The sequence below is a fragment of the Eptatretus burgeri genome, chromosome 8, assembly GCF_056783735.1.
Source record: "Eptatretus burgeri isolate ZD-2024b chromosome 8, Ebu_testis_v1, whole genome shotgun sequence".
NCBI lineage: Eukaryota > Metazoa > Chordata > Myxini > Myxiniformes > Myxinidae > Eptatretus > Eptatretus burgeri.
The window spans coordinates 102007802-102031323 of NC_140968.1; the positions used below are offsets into that span (position 1 = coordinate 102007802).

Consider the following 23522-nt stretch of genomic DNA (forward strand, 5'->3'; position numbering starts at 1 on the left):
CCTGCTGCTGCGATGACGTAAACACTGGATGATATCGTTTGTAAAAACGAACAAAGAATGACGTAGGTAGCCTCATGACGTAGGTGCGCCGAGATAGTGGGCGCATCGTGGAGCCGAATGTGTGAAAACATCGGAAGACCCTTGAAGATCGAGCGAATCGAGTTTCCCAAAGTTTCTCCAGCGATGATCGCTTCCATTGCGAAACACACGGATCGAACCACTCTGCGGGACCTGGGGTAGAGTGCATGGAATTACGTTCACTCTCTCCGTGCAGTTATTCCTGGAGTCTGTTTCACTCCCCCCTGTTCGAGTTGGTATCGTCTGGATCCTGCAAAATATATTTTATTGAGGACGTGGGGGGGGGGAGCGAGGTGGGGGTGGCGGATGGGGTTAAATGGGGAGACTCTCAGCGAGGAGACCTCCGGGAAGTCCTGAGCTGCGGCTTTTAAATAATTATTGTTCACTCTCGAGGTCCACTCGCCTCGATCAGCGTGCCGAGTGTGTCGGGATCGAAGGTGCAGTGTTCGCCCAAACAGAGCATCTTGTGCAGGGAGGGATTCGTGACGTGTACAGTGCACGTTGTGTCAATCGTAAGTGAAACGAGTTGTGTAACCACCGCAGTTCCAGGACTCCACACAAAAACGAACAAGTGTTTGCATTATATTGCTGCGTCTGTGCCTTTGCTGACAAAACTTTTTCTTTTTGAATACGTTTGTTATAATGGAACAAATGCATTGTAACAATAAACAAAGGAGCACACATACAATGTCATGACGATTAACAAGTACAATGTGACGGTAAATACAATGCAACAAGAATCATCACTTTTTTTTTTTTTTTTGCTTGTCGTCACATTGTGGAGATGTATGTATATTTAGATGTTTGTTTATACATTGTACGTATATATGTGTATATATATATATATATATATATATATATATATATATATATATATATATATATATATATATATATATATTTATATGTTTGTTTATACATTGTATATATGTATGTATAGTTACATGTTTGTTGTCACATTGTATATATATATATATATATATATATATATATATATATATATATATATATATATATATATATATATATATATATATATTTATATGTTTGTTTAGAAATTGTATATATGTTTGTATATTAATGTTTATTTAGACGTTGTAGAGATGTATGCATATTTATATGTTTGTTTATACATTGTATATATGTATGTATAGTTACATGTTTGTTGTCACATTATATATATATATATATATATATATATATATATATATATATATATATATATATATTTATATGTTTGTTTAGAAATTGTATATATGTTTGTATATTAATGTTTATTTAGACGTTGTAGAGATGTATGTATATTTATATGTTTGTTTATACATTGTATATATGTATGTATATTTATATGTTTGTTTCGACATTGTATGTATGCATATTTATTTGTTTGTTTATACATTGTATATATGTATGTATATTTATATGTGTGTTTTGACATTGTATGTATGTATATTTATATGTTTGTTTATACATTGTATATATATATGTGTGTTTTGACATTGTATGTATGTATATTTATATGTTTGTTTATACATTGTATATATGTATGTATATTTATATGTTTGTTTTGACATTGTATGTATCTATATTTATATGTTTGTTTATACATTGTATATATGTATGTATATTTATATGTGTTTTGACATTGTATGTATGTATATTTATATGTTTGTTTATATGTGTGTTTAGACATTGTATGTATATTTATATGTTTGTTTATACATTGTATATATGTATGTATATTTATATGTGTGTTTTGACATTGTATATATGTATATTTATATGTTTGTTTATACATTGTATATATGTATGTATACTTATATGTTTGTTTTGACATTGTATATATGTATGTATACTTATGTTTGTTTAGACATTGTATATATGTATGTATATTTATATGTGTGTTTAGAGATTGTATGTTTGTTTATACATTGAATATATGTATGTATATTTATATGTTTGTTTAGACATTGTATCTATCTATGTATGTATATTTCTATGTTTGTTTATACATTCTATATATATATGTTTGTATATTTATATGTTTGTTTATACATTGTATATATATATGTTTGTATATTTATATATTTGTTTATACATTGTATATATATATGTTTGTATATTTATATGTTTGTTTATACATTGTATATATATATGTTTGTATATTTATATGTTTGTTTATACATTGTATATATATATGTTTGTATATTTATATGTTTGTTTATACATTGTATATATATATATGTTTGTATATTTATATGTTTGTTTATACATTGTATATATATATGTTTGTATATTTATATGTTTGTTTATACATTGTATATATATATATGTTTGTATATTTATATGTTTGTTTATACATTGTATATATATATGTTTGTATATTTATATGTTTGTTTATACATTGTATATATATATGTTTGTATATTTATATGTTTGTTTATACATTGTATATATATATATGTTTGTATATTTATATGTTTGTTTATACATTGTATATATATATGTTTGTATATTTATATGTTTGTTTATACATTGTATATATATATGTTTGTATATTTATATGTTTGTTTATACATTGTATATATATATATGTTTGTATATTTATATGTTTGTTTATACATTGTATATATATATGTTTGTATATTTATATGTTTGTTTATACATTGTATATATATATATTTTTGTATATTTATATGTTTTTTTATACATTCTATATATATATTTTTGTATATTTATATGTTTTTTTATATATTGTATATATATATGTTTGTATATTTATATGTTTGTTTATACATTGTATATATATATATATGTTTGTATATTTATATGTTTGTTTATACATTGTATATATATATATGTTTGTTTATACATTGTATATATATATATGTTTGTATATTTATATGTTTGTTTATACATTGTATATATATATATGTTTGTTTATACATTGTATATATATATGTTTGTATATTTATATGTGTGTTTAGAAATTGTACTTCTTCTTCTTCTTCTTCTTCTTCTTCTTCTTCTTCTTCTTCTTCTTCTTCTTCTTCTTCTTCTTCTTCTTCTTCTTCTTCTTCTTCTTCTTCTTCTTCTTCTTCTTCTTCTTCTTCTTCTTCTTCTTCTTCTTCTTCTTCTTCTTCTTCTTCTTCTTCTTCTTCTTCTTCTTCTTCTTCTTCTTCTTCTTCTTCTTCTTCTTCTTCTTCTTCTTCTTCTTCTTCTTCTTCTTCTTCTTCTTCTTCTTCTTCTTCTTCTTCTTCTTCTTCTTCTTCTTCTTCTTCTTCTTCTTCTTCTTCTTCTTCTTCTTCTTCTTCTTCTTCTTCTTCTTCTTCTTCTTCTTCTTCTTCTTCTTCTTCTTCTTCTTCTTCTTCTTCTTCTTCTTCTTCTTCTTCTTCTTCTTCTTCTTCTTCTTCTTCTTCTTCTTCTTCTTCTTCTTCTTCTTCTTCTTCTTCTTCTTCTTCTTCTTCTTCTTCTTCTTCTTCTTCTTCTTCTTCTTCTTCTTCTTCTTCTTCTTCTTCTTCTTCTTCTTCTTCTTCTTCTTCTTCTTCTTCTTCTTCTTCTTCTTCTTCTTCTTCTTCTTCTTCTTCTTCTTCTTCTTCTTCTTCTTCTTCTTCTTCTTCTTCTTCTTCTTCTTCTTCTTCTTCTTCTTCTTCTTCTTCTTCTTCTTCTTCTTCTTCTTCTTCTTCTTCTTCTTCTTCTTCTTCTTCTTCTTCTTCTTCTTCTTCTTCTTCTTCTTCTTCTTCTTCTTCTTCTTCTTCTTCTTCTTCTTCTTCTTCTTCTTCTTCTTCTTCTTCTTCTTCTTCTTCTTCTTCTTCTTCTTCTTCTTCTTCTTCTTCTTCTTCTTCTTCTTCTTCTTCTTCTTCTTCTTCTTCTTCTTCTTCTTCTTCTTCTTCTTCTTCTTCTTCTTCTTCTTCTTCTTCTTCTTCTTCTTCTTCTTCTTCTTCTTCTTCTTCTTCTTCTTCTTCTTCTTCTTCTTCTTCTTCTTCTTCTTCTTCTTCTTCTTCTTCTTCTTCTTCTTCTTCTTCTTCTTCTTCTTCTTCTTCTTCTTCTTCTTCTTCTTCTTCTTCTTCTTCTTCTTCTTCTTCTTCTTCTTCTTCTTCTTCTTCTTCCCGTTCAGGGTCGCCACAGCGGATCATCCGTATGATCCGCATAGTGATTTGGCACATGTTTTACGCCGGATGCCCTTCCTGACGCAACCCTGGTCGCCTCTTATGACACAGGGATATGGTACACCTATTTTTTAACCGGGGTATACACCGGCCCAGTATACTGGTACTTATTTCGCCAACCTCGAAAGGATGACAGGCTGAGTCAACCCCCTGGTGTATTAATTCAGTGGCTCAACGGGGCTTGAACTCAGGACCTCTTGGATCCCAAGCCGCTGCCCTAACCACTGCGCCAACACCAGGCTAGAAATTGTATATATGTATGTATATTTTTTGTTTGTTTAGACATTGTATATATGTATGTATATTTATATGTATGTTTATACATTGTATATATGTTTGTATATTTATCTGTTTGTTTATACATTGTATATATGTATGTATATTTATATGTATGTTTATACATTGTATATATGTATATATTTATATGTTTGTTTTTACATTGTATATATGTATGTATATTTACATTTGTTTATACATTGTATATTTACATGTTTGTCACATTGTATATATGTATGTTTTGTTACATGTTTGTTGTCACATATATATATATATGTACTGTATATTTATATGTTTGTTTATACATTGTATATATGTACAGTATCTGTATTTACGTTTGTTGTCACAGTGTGTGTGTGTGTGTGTGTGTGTGTGTGTGTGTGTGTGTGTGTGTGTGTGTGTGTGTGTGTATATATATATATATGTGTATATATATATATATATATATATATATATATATATATATATATATACATACATATATACACATATACATATCGGTTCTCGGAACCGTATGCACACAACAGACCGGTGTCCCAAGACAGTTATTCCATTATTATACGTGTAGATAGTCCCCTTCCTTTTGTTTAGCGGGACAACAACGGAGTGCGTTGCGATGATCTAATAGCTGGGGTTGCTAACTCATTTTCTCTTTCATTTCATCCCCACTCTTCTTCTTTTCTGATTATTCCTGAGGTAAGTCAGCTGCGTGCGCCTTTGCTGTAAGCTGTGGAGAATTGCTGATTGCATTAAAAAGGCATGCGAACAAATACCTCTGAAGAGGCTGCACGAATGGTTTTTTACACAGCACGACAATCCACGGTACCCTCTGCCCCGCTTGCCCCTCGTCTCGTTTACCACAGCATGTTGGAGTGTTCACAGCACGACGATCCACGGTACCCTCTGCCCCGCTTGCTCCTCGTCTCGTTTACCACAGCATGTTGGAGTGTTCACAGCACGACGGTACCCTCTGCCCCCGCTTGCTCCTCGTCTCGTTTACCACAGCATGTTGGAGTGTTCACAGCACGACGATCAACGGTACCCTCTGCCCCCACTTGCTCCTCGTCTCGTTTACCACAGCGTGTTGGAGTGTTCACAGCACGACGATCCACGCCGCACGAAACACGTACAGAGGCCAATAAAGCCGACCATGCCATGTTGGGCAGGATACGAGTGTGCGGGTTTTTTTTTTTTTTTTTTTTTGTATACCTTGGTCGAGGCTCGTATGAGAGCTAACACACAACTCACAGCAAGGAGGCATGAGACAAGAGGGGTGGGAGTGGAAGGGACAAAACATTGGGGAACAGACACAGGTGAACTGTGGAAGGGAGAGGGATGGGGATGGGACGGGGAACATGGCGAGGAGAAGATGGACATTACAGGGACTTTCAGGAAGGAAAGCAGGAGAATTGAAGGAAGTGGACTTGGGTGGATTATCGGGGGTAGAAAAGATCGAGGATTTGGATGGGGGAAGATAAGAGGTGGTGGTGAACAGCTGTTTTGAAAGCCTGGAGGGAAGAATGGGAAAGAATAGAGTGAGGAAGTTTATCCCAAAGGCGGGAAAAAAGAGGAATGAAAGAGTGAAGATGAGCAGTGATTCGTGATTTTGGTAGTTTTACCAGAAGGGGGTTGTTGGCGGACCTTGAGCGCCCTGTGGAAATGTGGTTGGGACAAATCGCAGAGAGAGCAGGGGGGGCAAGGCTGGAGAGGAGTCGGTAGAAGACAGAAAGACCACCGACCAACCTGCGGTGATTGAGTGAGAGGCCCAAAGACTCAGCTTCATTGCGGGAGATGCCGATGATCTTAAAAGCCCTGGTTTCGACAGCGTGAAGTCGAGAAAGGTGGGAGGCAGGAGCACCAGCCCAGAGGGGAGAGCAGTACTCCATCAGGCTACGGACAAAAGCTTTGTAAGTGGTCAGGAGCTCAAGAGGGCCGAGGAAGGACTTTGCACGACGGAGGATTCCCAGTCGGCGACTGGCTTTTGAGGCAAGGTTGGAAATGTGACTTTCCCAGGAAAGGTCATGGCAGATAGTGAGACCCAGAAGCTTGAAAGAAAAGACTTCTTCCAGAGGATTGTTGAGAAAGTGGATGGGGGGGTTTTGTAAACGGTCCTTTCGAAGAGACATAGTGAGAGTGTGAGATTTGTCTGGATTGAAAGACATGTTGGACCAGTTTGTGATTTTATCCAGATCTGCAGTGAGCGAAGAAGCTGCTGCTTGCCGGTCTGAGGGATGACAGATGGTACGGCAGAGGGTGGAGTCATCGGCAAAGAGATCGGTTCATCGGTTGAAGCGGCTTGTTCTTTGTTTAACCTCAATACCCAACATATTGGTGTTCGCCCCGTGCACATGCTGGCAGAGTTGTGTGAACGCGAGCGCCGGCCACGTGCGTAATGACGGAACCCCGCGCACTGTATGGAATGTGCTCGAAAGCAGACACATACGCCGCTCGTGAAACGTGCATGGATTTATGCATGGCGATGTACCTTCGGTCCTCTCTGGCTGCGGTGGATTCTCCATGCATGGTGAGCATCTTCTCGCATCTGCGGCCAGCGAGGCTGCGATCGAGCCAGGGAATGTACAGTGCGGGCCACGTTGGCACTTGCGGAACGAACACGTTGATCGGCCCTGGTCGGACGCCCGAGCGGGCGTGCGGGACCCTTAACCGCTCGCCCGGGGTTTTTGCAGGTTGATTGTCTTGCCGGGTTCTTGTTCTTGTGGGTTCGGGTCTTGTGGGTTCGGAGCACAATATTGCCGCTGTTTGCGGTGGCCTTGCTGGAAACTAAGTGAGACGGTTTCCGGCCCAAGCTGGCGGGCCACATGAGGGGTCGGGGCCAATCAGAGCGCCCGATTCGGGTGATGACGTTTGGGTTCGGCATGGCCCCTCCCCCCGAGCTGCGGGCCCTATTAAAGTTGGGGCAGTCCCTCTGGCCCCGACGGTCTGTGGTGTCCTGCTTCTCGTCTCCGCCTCCTTGTCTCCGCCCACGCCTCATCGACACCGCCACATCCCGCCTCCTGCTCCTTGACTCTGCCTCCTCGTCTCCGCCCACACCACGTCGACCCCACCCGCCTACCTGATCCCGCCCACTGCTCCACCCTCGCCCTCTGGACTCTGCCCCTTCTCCACTCAAGCTCCTCCTTCACGATCACGGTCTCCACACGTGCGGCTTTGGCCAGAGGCAGCGCGCCCACCGCACTCGCGTACCGCACTCCGGAGCATCCCCCCCCGAAAAGTATTTGTGGCACATCGGGTGCACAGGTACCGAGATCATAGCCTCAACCCCCCCACCCCCCTCCCCCCCGGTTGCAAAACTCCCTCTTCATCGGGTTTTCTGAGTCTGTGTGTGTGCTGGCGCCTGTCTGTTAAGTAAGACTGCAGAAGATTTTTATCGTGATTGTTATTATTTCTGCGTTAAGTCTGCTGTGTCCCCTTTCGTAAGTTGCCTGTTTATTGTTGCACCACACGCTTCTTTCTCTCTCCGCACAACACACCCCAATAAATCTTCACTGTGCCACATATTTTTCCTCGCCTGCTTGTAAATAAATTATTATTGTTAGGAATGTTCCCTGCTCGTTTTTGTCTTTTCTTCCATTTATCCGGCATGGTCCGAATCCTAGCTTAGCCGGGACTTTATTCCCAACGATCTGTTCCTTTAAGCCGGTACGTCCTTGGCAGTGTCGCTCAGCTGCATCCAATCCGGTAAAGTGATCCGGTTCGGACAAGGTGTACCGAGGGCGTGTTTCCGCGGTAATTTAACCACGTGATTAATTAGGTAACCTGATTAACCATAGACGGGAGGACCCTAGGTCACGCGGTTGAGTTATTGACATCCACGATTGGTTAAGTGACCCGCCGCGGCACGTAATTATCCGTGTGCAACGGCCTACAATTCCGGGGAGTCTGGTGGGAATCGACATAGCTTCGCCCACCTCGTGGTCTTCTCACCCGACCGCCCCGCCCTGCTACAATATATATGTATATTTATATGTTTGTTTATACATTGTATATACTAGTACGTGCCCATAAAAAATAAAATAAAAAAATATTCAAACAACAACCACGCAGGCCGTTTCTTCGCTCTCGAGTGCCCGTACGTGCGTGGCCCGGAAGTTCGAATATTATTCGCAGTTACGATTATTTGCAATTTAGTTTTCATACCCAATTATTCAATTAGCGCCAACGTATTTTACCTTTTCGCAATGTCGTGGCAAGGAAAAACAAAAAGAGAAGAGAGAGAAAAAAAAATTACTTCCTGGTTCGGAACATACCAGCACTCTGTTACCGAAATTTATACACCGGATAATATGAAAACAATCATAACTTGGGGCATTGTGTTTATAAATGCGCATAAGAAATCGAGAAATTATTAGAATACACGAAGTCATCATTATCCGGAAGTCCGTACGTTGTAACCTGTAATGGATCCGGAAGTCCGTACGTTGTAATCCGTAATGGCGAACGCGGCTGAGCTTCCCTTCCCCATCGGCCACGCCCACGCAACAATGATTTGTTCATTGTTGACAATGTTCATTGTTGACATTGTTGACAATGAGAAGACAACGCGTCTTCTCATTGGTTTGGTAAATAAATGGCCATAACTTGGGAAGCACTTGTCCGATTAATATCAAACCTTGAAAAGGCACATCCTCGGGTCCCCAGCAATATACCTGGCAAGTTTCAATTAGATCGGACCAGCGGTTGTCGAGAAACAGTGGTCACAGACACACACACACACACACACACACACACACACACACACACACACACACACACACACACACACACACACACACACACACACACACACACACACACACACACACACACACACACACACACACACACACACGCACACAGTGATTGCTGGAATTATAGAAAGATGTATGTATATTTATATGTTTGTTTATATATTGTATGTATGTATGAAGGTATATTTATATGTTTGTTTATACATTGTAGAGATGTATGTATATTTATATGTTTGTTTATACTATTGTATGTGTGTATATTTGTTTGTTTATACATTGTATGTATGTATGTATATTTATATGTTTGTTTGTTGATACATTGTATATATGTATGTATGTATATTTATACATTGTATAGATGCATGCATGTATGTATAGTTATACATTGTGTCGATGTATGTATATTTATATGTTTGTTTATACATTGTATAGATGTATGTATATTTATATGTTTGTTTATACATTGTATAGATGTATGTATGTATATTTAAATGTTTGTTTATTCCATTGTATAGATGTAAATGTATGTATTTATATCTTTGTTTATTCATTGTATAGATTTATGTATGCATATTTATATGTTTGTATAGATGTGTGTATGTATATTTATATGCTTGTTTATACATTCTATAGATGTATGTATATATGTTTGTATAGATGTATGTATGTCTTTACGTTTATTTATACATTGTATGTATGTATGTATGTATTTTTATATGTTTGTTTATACATTGTATATATTTACGTATATTTATATGTTTTTGTCACAATGTATATATGTATGTATATTTATATGTTTGTTTATTCATTGTATAGATGTATACGTATGTATTTATATGTTTGTTTATTCATTGTATACATTTATGTATGCATATTTATATGTTTGTATAGATGTGTGTATGTATATTTATATGTTTGTTTATACATTCTATAGATGTATGCATGTATATTTATATGTTTGTTTATACATTGTATGTATGTATGTATATTTATATGTTTGTTTATACATTGTATATGTAGCCTGGTGTTGGCTTAGTGGTTAGGGTGGCGGCTTGGGATCCAAGGGTCCTGAGTTCAAGCCCCGTTGGCTGCTGAATTAACACCAGGGGGTTGACTCAGCCTGTCATCCTTCCGAGGTCGGCAAAATGAGTGCCAGTGTACTGGTCCTGGTGTTAGCCCCGGTTAGAATAGGTGTACCATATCCCTGTGTGTCGTAAGAGGTGACCAGGGTTGGCGTCAGGAAGGGCATCCGGCCATAAAACATTGCCTCAAGAAAAAGCCAAACCCCTGCATAGCAGGGAAAAATGGCTGTAAAAACGGTCATTTATACATTGTATATGTTTTTGTCACAATGTATATATGTATGTATATTTATATGTTTGTTGTCACATTGTGCATATGTATGTATATTTTTTATATGTTTGTTGTGACATTGTTTTTATTTATGTTTTTTATTCATATTATAAAAATGCTTTTCTCTGCAACCGCTTGTCCGATCGTTGTGAAACTTCCACTATAGGAGGGACTCCCCATGGAGAATATTTTAATTCCAAGCCATAATTGGTTGAATTGAAATCCTTATCTGAAAAATCAGAAACTTCATATATCTGATCTCTGACCCGATGTGAGTGAAGAAAAAAAATTGATGATGGCATAACCCATGCCAAGAAACTATGTGACATAATTGGGTGCATGGGTGTTACGGGTATATGGGTCATAATAGTAGCGTGTTCAGTTATTGATGGTATTGTTGTTCAGAATGAGTGTGCAAGGCAAGACTATGTGCTCTACGAGTGTTCTCGTTTAATATTTGTCTCTAATATGTAGTTAAGTGAGGTTAAAGTTATATTAGGGTGACCGACAATGTGCTCTGGGAATGCATCCCCTCATCATAACATTATATCTATGGTAATATCTTGTTTGCTTAATATTGTTTTGCTTAACGTCGCACTGTCGAGGAACTCATCCACAATGTTAAGTTTAAACTTGTTGTGGTGTGTTTTAAATTAACAATTACATAGGTTCTTTCAAAAGTCGTGACTGTATTTTAAACTGAAATGTAGAAAATAAGAAGTATGTTGTACTGAATATATAAGATGGAAATGAAAGAACACACTTTGGCGACTGTTTGCAATTTATTTTGTGAAAATCACATCCGGTAAGTGACCGCCACGTGCATCCACACAAAACTATGCCTGTTGCACAACACACTTCATCACTAATGCCAGTGTTTCCAACTGAATGTTAAGCATTTCTCTACAAATATAGTCCTTTAGTTCCTGCGAGGTCCTGGGTTGTGTATGGTATACCTTGTTCTTCAGGTAACCCCAGAAAATTTAGGTAACCCATTGTCCTTTTTTCATAATGCAACACAGTGAAGTCTCGGAAATCTGCACTTCATTTGATTGCCGTTTACACAATTTATTTGGGAGGCGCACAATTTAGGTAACCCATTGTCCTTTTTTCATAATGCAACACAGTGAAGTCTCGGAAATCTGCACTTCATTTGATTGCCGTTTACACAATTTATTTGGGAGGCGCACAACATCTTCTTGGACAACCGCAATGTGTGCTGCAGTTCTCACTGACCTCGGACGACCTGACCTTTTTGCATCTGCCACTGAACCAGTCTGTCGGAATGCTGTCACCTATCTCCTTATGGCCTTGTCTGTTGGTGCTATTCTCACATCACGTGCTCATCAGAATTCACACTGTGCACACACAACACTGCAACCTCGGAAGTACAGTGGAATCGGTGCCCTCTGCTGAAGTGTCTATTTATTTTAAAAGGGTCTGCACATGTGCCGAAGATTGACAATTTAATCACTCGACTCTTCCTGTCAGCATACAGCCTGAGATGCCGATTTGTACCACACAGATGAAGAGACATTTCCTTCCCATACAAGCCAGGCGAAGCTATGGTCGTTGATGACTGCATTTTCATAACACTGGTGTCAGGGGTGTGATTGGGATTCGAGGGGGGTATAATGGGCCCCCTTAAATCCAAATTAACACATTTGGATTTTATGTTGTATACAAATTAAAATAATTTTTTAAAATATAAAAATAGAGCTTTGGAGAATAACCTCCATTCCCTGATGGCGAGGAGGGGCATTTTTAGTCTGAAACCACTGTGGCCCCGGAGGAAATGTAAATGGAGTTTGAGGGCACAGTAGATTCGCCTTCCCAACCCGGTAGCCCAGAGAGCCCCCCCAGTTGCCTCATGCCAAGCAGCAAAAGGCCAGCATTGTCAACACTGCTGCCAGACTTTACACAACAATTACTCACCATGATTGCCATGTTATTTCTTAAAATAAAAAAGCTGGGAGCTCATCTGGCAGAAAAAAATGGAGGCTGGCCAGGCTGTATTAAAGGCCAATGGGGCCAATCTGGTGGAAAAAAATGAAGGCAGTCCAAGCTAGAGGCTAAACAGGATGAGATGTCAACTAATTTGGCTGAGGCAAAAGCAGTGCAGCAGCGGCAGCAGTTGATGGCCGGCCAAACCACCAACTTTGTGGCAGTTGGTGGCTGGTGGAATCGTGGGTAATCTGGGTGAGATCAGGAAAGAACTGGGAATTAGTGTGGAGCAAGAGGGGGAACCAAAAGATGAGATTGAGACAGAGAGATGCAAAACTCAAGGAAAGAGAGATTTGAAGGGATTAGGCAGAAGAGACAGAATGTATCGAGAAGGAGGCACATAGACATTGTGGCAGTCGTGTCTGAAGAGGAGAGGATGGACTATCTTGTGGAGTCGGCGATCTTAACCTGGTCAGTGGATGCACCCATGAATGAAGAGGAGGACCACATCCAAGTAATGGGAGATTGTATCGGGGCTCGTGACAGTAGGGTGTGTGTGCTGGAGAGCAGGTGGGTGTGTGCGAGAGTGAGTGTGGTGTTGATGTGTGTACGATGGAGGGAGAAGGAACGCCACCTTGGGAGCTAGTAGAGATGGACCGGTTTGAGTAAAGACCATGGTATCTCCCCACCGAGTATACATATCTGGCTCTGATCTAATGGGCAAGCAGGGGGTGCCCCATGACAGATAATGCATGCATGTAACCACCTCAAGTACAGTTAGAAGTAGTAGGTTAAGGCCTCGGAGTGTCCTTAGGAGGCCTCTGAGGATTAAAAGAAGACAGGCAACACAACGTGGGAGTACCTCCTGTGTAACTGTCTTCCACCAGGTAGCTCACTGGATGACAGGATTGGGGCAAAGCCTTCGGGACCCCCACTCTTTGATGATGGGAGGAAAGCCATGGGGTAACCTTCCCGGGTCAGATTGCGGTCGTGTATCGGGGTGATTGAGTTGTCGTCCACCAGACGGCGGTCTCTTTGGGTTAACCTGAGGTGGTACCTTTAAGTGGGTCCATGGAATGTCCTATTCCTAAGAGAATATGATCACCTGTCTGTGTTATCATCTGAGCCCAAGCGTTTGAAAATTGTTATTGCAGCACCCTCTGAGGTTCGGACACCGGATAGTGGTGAGATCATGACGGGTGGTTACACCTACTATTGGTCTGGTTGCTTTGATGGTTACCATGCCCAAGGAGTTGCTGTAGCTGTGTCCAACAAGCTGACTCCAATGATAATTGCGGTAAGACATGTCAACGAGTGTATTATGAGACAAATAATTCATCACTACTTGGCTGTTGTTTCCTTGGTTTCTGTATCTGCTCCGACTGAAGTGAGCGATCTCACCATGAAGGATGCATTCTATGCCATGCTCGAATCTGTGATTGATCAGTGCCCCAGGCGAGATACTTTTCAAGTTTTGGGGGATTTCAATGCATCAACTGGAACTGATAGGGATTGTTAGCAGACGTGTGTTGGTCCCCATGGGCCAAGAACTGTGAACCTGAACAATACTAAGTTCCTTGACTTTGCAAGAAGTCATGGACTTTGGGTGGCTGGTTCATGGATTCAGCATTCACAGGCTTATCGCTGGACTTTGTATTCCAACGTTGGCGGTGTGGCAAAGGAGATTGACCATGTGCTTGTTGATGGTCACTGGAGGATGATCCAGAACTGCAGGGTCGACCGGAGTGCTCAGTTCCTCAATACTGACCACAGGCTTGTAGCAACTCTGAAGTTGCAGATTAAATCTGGGAGAATGGTACCATCCCAGCCGAGGCTGGATGTTGGCAAGCTCAAAGATGAGAGGGTAGCTGAGGAGTTTGCGATCAGGCTGAGTGGCGATTTGGGGGGGGGGGGGGAGGAGGTCTTGGTGCTTTTGGGAATCCTGAAGAGTTGTGGAGTGCCTTCAAGGCCACCATCCTTGATGTTGCTGGTGGATGTCTTGGAACTCACCGTAGGGTAAAAAAGAATTTTGTGTCTCAAGGGACACTGGATACCATTGAACAGAGTTGCAGGATCAGGCTTGATGGCAGAGCTGAGCTGTTCAGGGAGTTGAGGTGTAAAACTGAAAGTGGGCTGATGTTGGACAAGGATGCCTATGTGCGATGAATCTATGAGGAAGGTGGAGCATCACCTATGGTCAAGTGATTCTCGTCCTGCTTACAGGGGAATTTGCGCATTGCGTTCCTCCAAGCCTATCCCTCGGTGTACTGCAGTTGGAGTGGAGGGTGGTGGGCACTTGGCAGAGGAGTCCAAAGTGAAGGCCCGCCGGGCCGGTTACTTTGAGCGGCTGTGCCAGGCTGATCCACCAGCTTTGGAGTTGGATGTCACGGGTGTTACAATCCCTGTTGCTGAGCCTTCATTCAACTGCGATCCACCTTAATTTGTGGAAACGCAGGCTGCGGTGAACCGGTTGAAATGGGGTAAAGCTCCTGGGATTTGTGGCATCCATGCTGAACTTCTCAAGGGTGGTGGAAATGTTGCACTCACGTCATTGCATGTCGTTCTTTGCTCTGCCTGGAACACAGGCATCATCCCAACTGACTGGAAGAGGGGCCTTGTTGTCTCTCTGGAAAGGAAGGGGTGATCACTGGGACTGCAACAACTACTGAGGGTTGATGCTGCTCTCAGTGCCGGGCAAGGTCTTTGCTCAGATAATTCTTGATGGGGTTCGCCACCATCTGCTTGTGCACCAGCTCCCAGAGCAGTCAGGCTTTCCACCAAAGAGGTCAATGATTGAGCGTATCCTTGCCCTTCGGGTCCTCACCGAATGCAGATGAGTTTTGGCAGGGGCTGCTTGCAGCTATCTTGTCTCTCCCTGTTTGTGGTGAGGATGTTGAGGTCACGGAGAGATTCACTTACCTTGGCAGTGATATTCATATTTCTGCTGGATGTGAGCCAGAGGTCAATAGACGTTGGGGTTTGGCCTGGGGAGTTATAGATTCACTGGATCATGGGGTGTGGCGCTGTGCAGGAGGACGAAAGTCTGAGTCTTCAAGACCTTGGTGCTTCCAGTCTTGCTCTACTGACGTGAGACTTGGACTCTGACCAGGGATCTGAGATGGAGACTTAATTCCTGTGGTTGCGACTCTCTTTGCATAATCCTTGGCTGTCACTGGTCGGACTTTGTATCCAATGAGCGGTTGCTGAGAGAGTCTCAAATGAGATTTGCTTCCTGCGTAGTCTGTGAGTGTCAGCTGCATCTGTGTGGACATGTGGCTCGTTTTCCTGACGCTGATCCTGCTCACCAGATTCTCTCAGCAAGGGAACCTCGTGAGTGGAGGAGGCCAATGGGCCGACCACGTGCCTCGTTGCAGCAGGTTGTTCAGCATCTCAAGGAGATGGGGATGGGCCGGGCACCTGCCTGGGGGATGGCGAGACGGAGGCACCTGGAGTACCGGCAGAAAGTGGACGCAGCGACGCGCTGCTCCGGCACATCCTCCCATACCTGACCTGACACAATGTGTGTGCATGCTATGTGGCCCTTGTAAGCTTTTCAGAAAAGGTGGGGCCACCACGAAAATTGGGTGTATGGCTCACATCGAGTCAATGGGCAAGCTCTTCGAGCTCTTCCAAGAGCCTCGATCATGCATACGAAAAGAAAGTCCTCCATGAGCCATGAAAAAAGGGAGGGGGCATTGGGAAAACTTTAAAGGTGTTCCCCAAGAAGATTGGCACAACGGTGAGGGCACCAAGACGGTTGGTGTGAGTGTTGCAGAGAACTCACTGGAACATTTGAAGTGGCAACCAAGGTTGTGGGCCTCCATCGGGATCCCACAGTTGCCCCAGTAGAAAGGCAAACAGTGGGAATAGCATAGGCAGATTGACAGGTGGTAGAAATACAGGAAATGATGGACATTGTAAATTGATGAGAAATTGTGACAAAAGGGAATTGAAATTTTAAAGCTCAATTTTAACATGGATCAATTGGACGTAATTTAGAGACAAATAGTTAGGATATCTTCCCTCTCCTCCCTGATCTTGCTTCTGCAGGATTTTGGATGGTTGGAAGAATGAATGATATAAGAGCTGGTGTGTGTGAAACTATGGAGGGCATACCCAAATTTTAGCAGAATGGTGTGTGAACATAATACCCCCCTGGAGGGTGCCTCCAGCTTGTTAGGTGAGTTAGAGGGGTTTAGATGATTTTGAACATGGAAGCTGCGAAGATGCTTACGAGTAAACATGGCCGGGGAGGAAACTGAGTGAAATGCAAATATGCCGTGAATGGTTGCATGTTGGGGACGGTGGTTAGAGGAGAGTGGTGAGGAATAAGCACTAAGCTTGTCTTCTGTGTGACCAAAAGTCGCCGGGAAATGCCAGGGGGGGCAATTTAATTAGGGAGCCCAGCTGCCCAAGGAGGACCCCAGGCGAAAGTGCCAGGAAGGACAGAGTGGGTGCTGGTGGTACCAGCTCCAGGGTGGGAGCCATTGAGGGCCCCACAATAGTTAGGAGTGCGGGAGAACGCTCCAACATGGTTCCCATGGTTCTGGTACTATGAAGAAAAGGCTGGTACGCCAAATTGGAGCCACACTGCCTCGTCGGTGAATTGTGCTGAAGCAAGAGTTTGAAAATTGTGGATCATTGAAAATGCCCAGCATGTCGAGCAGCAGGCAAAATGGGTTGTTATAACCACGATAGAGGAGGGGGTTAAAAGTAAAATGAGTGTTTTTGTAGGTACTATGACGGGTTAGGAATGCTTCACCTTCATGCCATTCAGTGTTGCGGCCATTGGAAAGAAAAGGAGTGGGGCAATTTGCTTTCGCCAGGACCCATTTAGTCTCAAATTGTTATTTTAAATAAGTATCCCCCTCTTTGGACCCACTCCGTCGGCGAGCCAGATAGGGTCATGCCCTGCCAAGCTCAAGGTTATCACACGTACCTGCACTCACACCCAGGAGGGAGGAGGTCGGCTGACTTTATGTATGGGAAATAGAGTTGGTGGAATTGGTGAGATAGGATTAGAGATCGCAAGAGTAGAATTAGCTTAGGGCGAAGCTGGCCATCCTGCCTGCTGTTGCCTGGAGGATCTGCTGTTGTCCTACTACCAGCCTGTTTACTACCTGTCTGTCTGCTGGCCATCATTGGCACTAGAACAATAACTGTGCTGGGTCAAATGGGCAAATAAGTAATTGACTGGGGTCCCTGATGGGAGAGGAATAAAAGAATGGGATGCTCTCCTTGGGACCAATAGCCCCCTCCCCCACCCACACTGATTGGGGACCGTAGGACCATAACAATTTGAAGGGACCTTAAAAAGGGGATTTCACACCCAAGAAAAGCAGTGGGAGAGGGTCAGTTTGTGCTGGTGTGTTCGTGCTGCTGTTGCCGACCATTGCTGACTAGCCCGAGAGAGCCTTGAGGGAGACACCTGAGGTGCAGCGAGGTCTGGACCGCACCAAACTGCTGTGCTCCTACCCATAACCCCAACAGCTGACCGGGTCAGGGAGCCAACATGGACGGAAGACCTTTGCCACGTGGGTTCATGGGGTTCGTGCAGCATATAATAGGTATTTTTTTTTGTCTTGCCAATCCCCTGTTGTCGCCCCAGTGAATTGAATAAGGCGTATTTGTTCAGCCATTGTTTTTCTGGGGGCACATTGTTTGAATTGTCCACTTGCCTGTGATTGCTGCAGTGTAGCTGAGCTTTTCTCCCTTTTCCAAATTTCCCCTGTAATAAATACCCCTGTTTTGATGAAACTTTGTGTGGTCATCGCTGCCCCATAGCGCTTTGACAATTCAATTATTAATCCGTTAAACGGGTAAATTGGGTCCGCGCTGATGCGCCTCGAGTGTGAGACATCGACAGATAATGCTCGGCTCTTCCTGTCGGCATCCCATTGCATTCAGTAGATGCCTATTCACTCCAACTTAACCCGACGGATGTGGAGACCTTTTCGTCCCATGCCAGCTGGGTGGCATGTCTGTCATTGAAGACCACGTGACCGTAACAGTATGTTTATTTTTTTTGTTATACTGTATTTGGAAAGCCTGGTGTTGGCTTAACAGTTAAGGTGGCTGGCTTAAGATCTTCGGGTCTTGAGTTCGAGCCCCTGTCGGCTGTTGAATTAATACCAGGTGGGGTTGACTCAGCCTGGCAGACTTCTGAAGTTGTTGAAATGAGTACCAGTGTCCTGGTAATAGAGGGCACTGCATCAGCGGCACAGCCGTGCCTCCAGAAATTGATGCAACCAGCAACCATAGGCTGCACATGATAGCTGTTGTATTTGATATACTGTACTATACTGTAGTGGACTTGTGCTGTTTTATTTGTTGCAGTGCATTTGTATTTGTGTTGATGAGGTATTGCAAGTCATCATGTCTGTAATGCCAGGTGATTGGCCCATCCGTAAGGAAGTCTTCTACCCTCATTAACATAACTTTATAAATCATTATATCACGTGAATGTCAAAAAAGTTTTTAAAGTTTCACAATGACTTTCTGAACCCCCTGTATTTGTTTTGTTACATTGTTTGTGCTTATTGTTATCCTGCTTGTGCTTTTCTTGGTGATCTACCGATACAGTACAACCCTGTCCCCCTTCATGAGGACGATTTGAGTAGGGTTTTAAAGGCCAATCTTTTAACACGACTGTGTGTTCACTACGTTCTATTTTTCAGGATTAAAAAAAACAACTCAAAATATTTTGCATAAATGACTAATTACGTCTCGTCAATTGGAATTGTCGACGGTGACGTGCAACCGGGCCTCAAGAGCGGTGTACAGAAGCGTTTAAAACTAACAATAAATACAGGGCACATGGAGGTGAAATTTGCTGCACATGATATGCAACACACGCAGAGTAAGACGGGTGTTCATGCACATCCGTAGGATGTCTAATACATAAAGAAGATATGAGCACACCTGACGCTAGGCCGAGGCTTCAGACTTTTGAATGCTCACCAGGCTGCACCGTCGAAACGAAACGTCGCAGAAGATAAAGAAAAATAGGGTCACATTTGTACGTATCGTGTTCTTTAATGACGCTTTTTGTTACGAAACATCATATGTTTCGAATAAAATAATTCCAACCCGTCATTTTTGATGGGACTTTGAAACTAGTATTGAAAAATTCCTTGGCATGTTTGTGCAGAAGTTGTGCATTTTCGTTTAAGCAGTCAAGTCTGTTTGATTCTGGACTAGCCAATGAACTGTAGGACTGGTGTTTCGCGGGTAGGACGTTGCATCACAATGTACCTTCCCTCGATTGGACCTTAAGCCGGGTGTCTCGTCTGTAAGCACAAATTGGTGGACGTTAAGATCCCACCGTAATCTTTCATGAAGAGCAAATTCCTGCCCTTCCTAACTTTCGAGAAGGCAATGATATACTACCCGGTGTAATCCTTGAAGTGCGACTGCTTCGGCACCGCAATGACGCTGTCTGCGGAACGGCATGCACCAACGAGTGAAGTCGATTGTATTGTGCAGTCCGGTTTTGCGTCTGGTAATGAATGTTTCCGAATGTCAGTATTGCTTTGACCTCTGATTTTATTCAGGGTGAGTTCTGGGCCATCTTCGGGGTGTGTACGAAATTGGTGCCATTTCGTTTGTGAAGCACACGCAAAATTTAATCCCATGGATTCTCTCGAGCCTGCGCGGAGGCTCTCAGGAATGTACGTTGAGTTAGCGAGGCACTGGGGGGGTTGGCGTGAATTTATTGCCTGCTGGTCATGCAAGGAGTTTGTGGCAAGATGGAAATTCACAATGCACGATGATGTCTTTTTTGAGAACACCAAGCCTGATGGAGAATACTCTTCTTTTTAAACACTTCAGTATGTACACCTTGTTTCTTTTTTTTTTTTAGTGAGTACTTGTTCCTCGAAGATGCAAAATGCACGTTGACACGTGCTACATGAGGTTTCAAATCGAAGGAAGAGGGACATCAGACCATGTGTGAAGTCTGCTGCAACAGACTTTGTCGGCTGTGTGAGGCCATACTCCATCTGTGGTGCTGTGGGAAGACCAGAGAGGTCATGAGAAGACTGTCGTATGGAGTATTAATGGAGAACTCTGCGATCAGAGTGCAGTTTGGAGATCCGTCAGCGAAAGCAGGGTGGTCCTCATGTAAACTTCCAGGTGACTGATGGTGAAGCCGAGGAGTTTCAGAGACTGCACCTTTCCAAGAAAATTGGCGAGCTGAACTTCCGGACCATACATTGCGAGGTGATCATGCCATACACATCCTCGTCGAAGGTCATCTTCCAGGTGGTTTAAAAGTTTCCCTTCCGATTAGGTACAAGATATGAAATAACCTCTCTTCTGGAGGATAACAAGTGACTGGTGCGAAGTGTTATTGCAGGCTTCCGGGTCATTTTATGGATGTTAAGGAGGACCTACTTATGGGGTAGAGTATAAATGAAGATACTACAGTGAACAGCAATGCTTCCTGTTTGCATGAAGGAAATCAACCAGTCGGACATGGATGGACGCAATCAAAGCTTGCTAACTGTTGTAGGAAGTGAGAAGCAGCCGGTGCTTTGTCAGCAGCGTGTTGCGAAGTCGTCACGATTGTTCCTCGCAAGTCAGATATAAAATGGATTCTGGATAACAGCCGGTTCGTTGCGAGACTGCGTCGAACACTGAATATGTCGAGTGAAACTGGATCTGACTGATACTGTCCCAATATTTTATTTGGGGCTTCAATGTGTTTGTCCGTTGCTGAATAAACAAGACTGGTGCTGTGACCTAGAATCATCGATTCAGGCAGTTCTGCGGATAGCTGTCATTTTGTTGGGGGCGCGGCTGGGCCGCTGATGCAGTGCCCCCCTTACCAGTACACTGGTACTCATTTTCCCGACCTCGGAAGGATGACGGGCTGATTCAACCTCCTGGTGTATTAATTCAGCGGAAAAAACGGGGCTCAAACTCAGGACCCTAAGATCCCAAGCCGCCACCCGAGCCGCTAAGCCAACACCAGGCTTTGTGACCAAGATGAAAGATGTACTCGTCTGTGAGTGAACAAGAGTTGTAGAAGGGGATTTGATTGAGATCTATGCATTTATGGATTTCATCATCTTCTCTATGATGGCAAGGAGGTAGCTATGATGTGGGGGTGGGGAGAGGGTGTTGTGGGGTAGGGATTGGGGAGAAGGGGGGAGTGTGGTGTGGGGTAGGGACATCACCATCAACATTTACAAAAAATAGATAATCCCTCGTTAGATTTTACGTCTGAGACCAATCGATATAATCAAACGGTGAAGATTATTCTGAGATGATGACATTATGACAACTATTCTTCATTTCGAACACCTGGTGGATATGTTATAAACTTGAACTTTTGAAGCAAGGGCAGAATTCGTTCCTCCTCACTTGTTAACAACGACTGTGGTATCCAGGATGTGGTTTCTGGGAGCATCATTGGCTGAGGATGCGGTGGATTCAGTGCCCACTGTGGGTAAGGCAGAAACTTGTAACTTATTCGGGGTTCTTTTGATAACTTGCCTACTCTTCACACAACACACCGTATGATCTGTAATGTCCACCGACAGCCAACGTTGGCAGATCGGTCCAACCTCTTTGTCGTCCTGATGGATGGCACATGCATTGATACTTGATCCCTGAATGTGAAACACCAGGGTGGTAGTTTATAGTTGGGACGAGATTTGAGCCCAGGGTGGACAGTTGAACGGTGAGTGCGCATACCTATTGGCCAGGGATGAGCAAACCAAACAAGAAGAGACATTTTTTTCCCCCAAAAATTCCATCAAAAAGGCTGCAATCTTAAGAGCTGCATTGGTTGAAGCCCCTACTTAAATAATTGGATAAGGGGTCGTACATGAGAGATGTGATGCTTCGGGTGTGTGTGTTTCCTAGAGTGTCGTGGGGGGGGGGGTGCCACAGTTAGTCGCATGACACCGTCAATCAATCGTGTCCAATCTGGAACTCCCATTTACACTTTCCAAGACCGTGAAGCATTCAGGGAGAACATCTCGGTGTGAACTGCGCGTTATCCCTATTTTGTGCTACATATTAAGCTGTATGGCTTTCATTTGGAATAAATATTCTGCATTATAAACATTTCATTGTTGTCTTGTGCCTTACCAGATATCATCATTGTGCACTGAATAAATCTTTTCAGAGATGTTTTGTGTTATTGTTAGAGGGAAGGCCATTTTGGAGTGAGTATGTTATTGGAGTCGCATACTTTTTATCTCGGGGAGGGGTTTATGCAAAGTAACACCAGGCATCAGAGAGCAAAGGGGGCATCAAATAGGTTGCGTAGTTTGTGTACGACCTCTAACGGGACAGAGATACACACACATCGATTTGTAATGCAATACATGTTTACTGATCACAAACCTTTTACATATTCTATTTCCTCACACTTTACACATTAGCCCTCTCCCTCTCCCTCTCCCTCTCCCTCTCCCTCTCCCTCTCCGTCTCCCGGTACCATCATGTTTAGCTGCTTTGCCATCTCCTTCAATACCCTCAGATGTTTATCCAGTCCCAAAGCTTTATCTTACTTTGCCAACTGAACAAATCATGCCAGGAGATGGGACAACCCGGTTAACGTCCATCCAAAGTTAGCTGTAACCTGTCAGCGCACCAATCGGACAGTTTATAGCAGTTTCGGAAATCAAACTCGGACTAGATAGCTTACCGGTAACTGTGCATGCTGGCTTAAAAAAAAAATGGCAGGACTGAGTCGATCGGACAGGTGGTGTAGGTTCTGCGAGGTTACAAGATCACTTAAAACAGGAAGCACGAACCCCCTGCTATCAGGATGTAAAAAAAAAAAACTCATGTCAGAACAGCTGTACACACAAATGCACAATAAGATATGTCGAGTAATCCACCGGCACATGTGCAGAAATTTCAATGTCCCAGTTCCACAAAACTCATGGAAACTCAAACCAAAATCTATCATTGAAAACGAGCATGTAATGCTCACGTA

At 42.4% G+C, this 23522-nt stretch overlaps 1 protein-coding gene across 1 annotated transcript in view; it reads left to right on the plus strand.

The window, feature by feature from the left end:
* Positions 1-370: 370 nt before the first annotated feature.
* Positions 371-23522, plus strand: part of LOC147022440 (protein NDRG3-like) — a 94663-nt gene continuing 71511 nt past the window's right edge. The window contains exon 1 of the mRNA XM_085893327.1: positions 371-590. The gene's annotated coding sequence lies outside the window, so the exon portion shown is untranslated. The remainder of the gene's footprint in view (positions 591-23522) is intronic.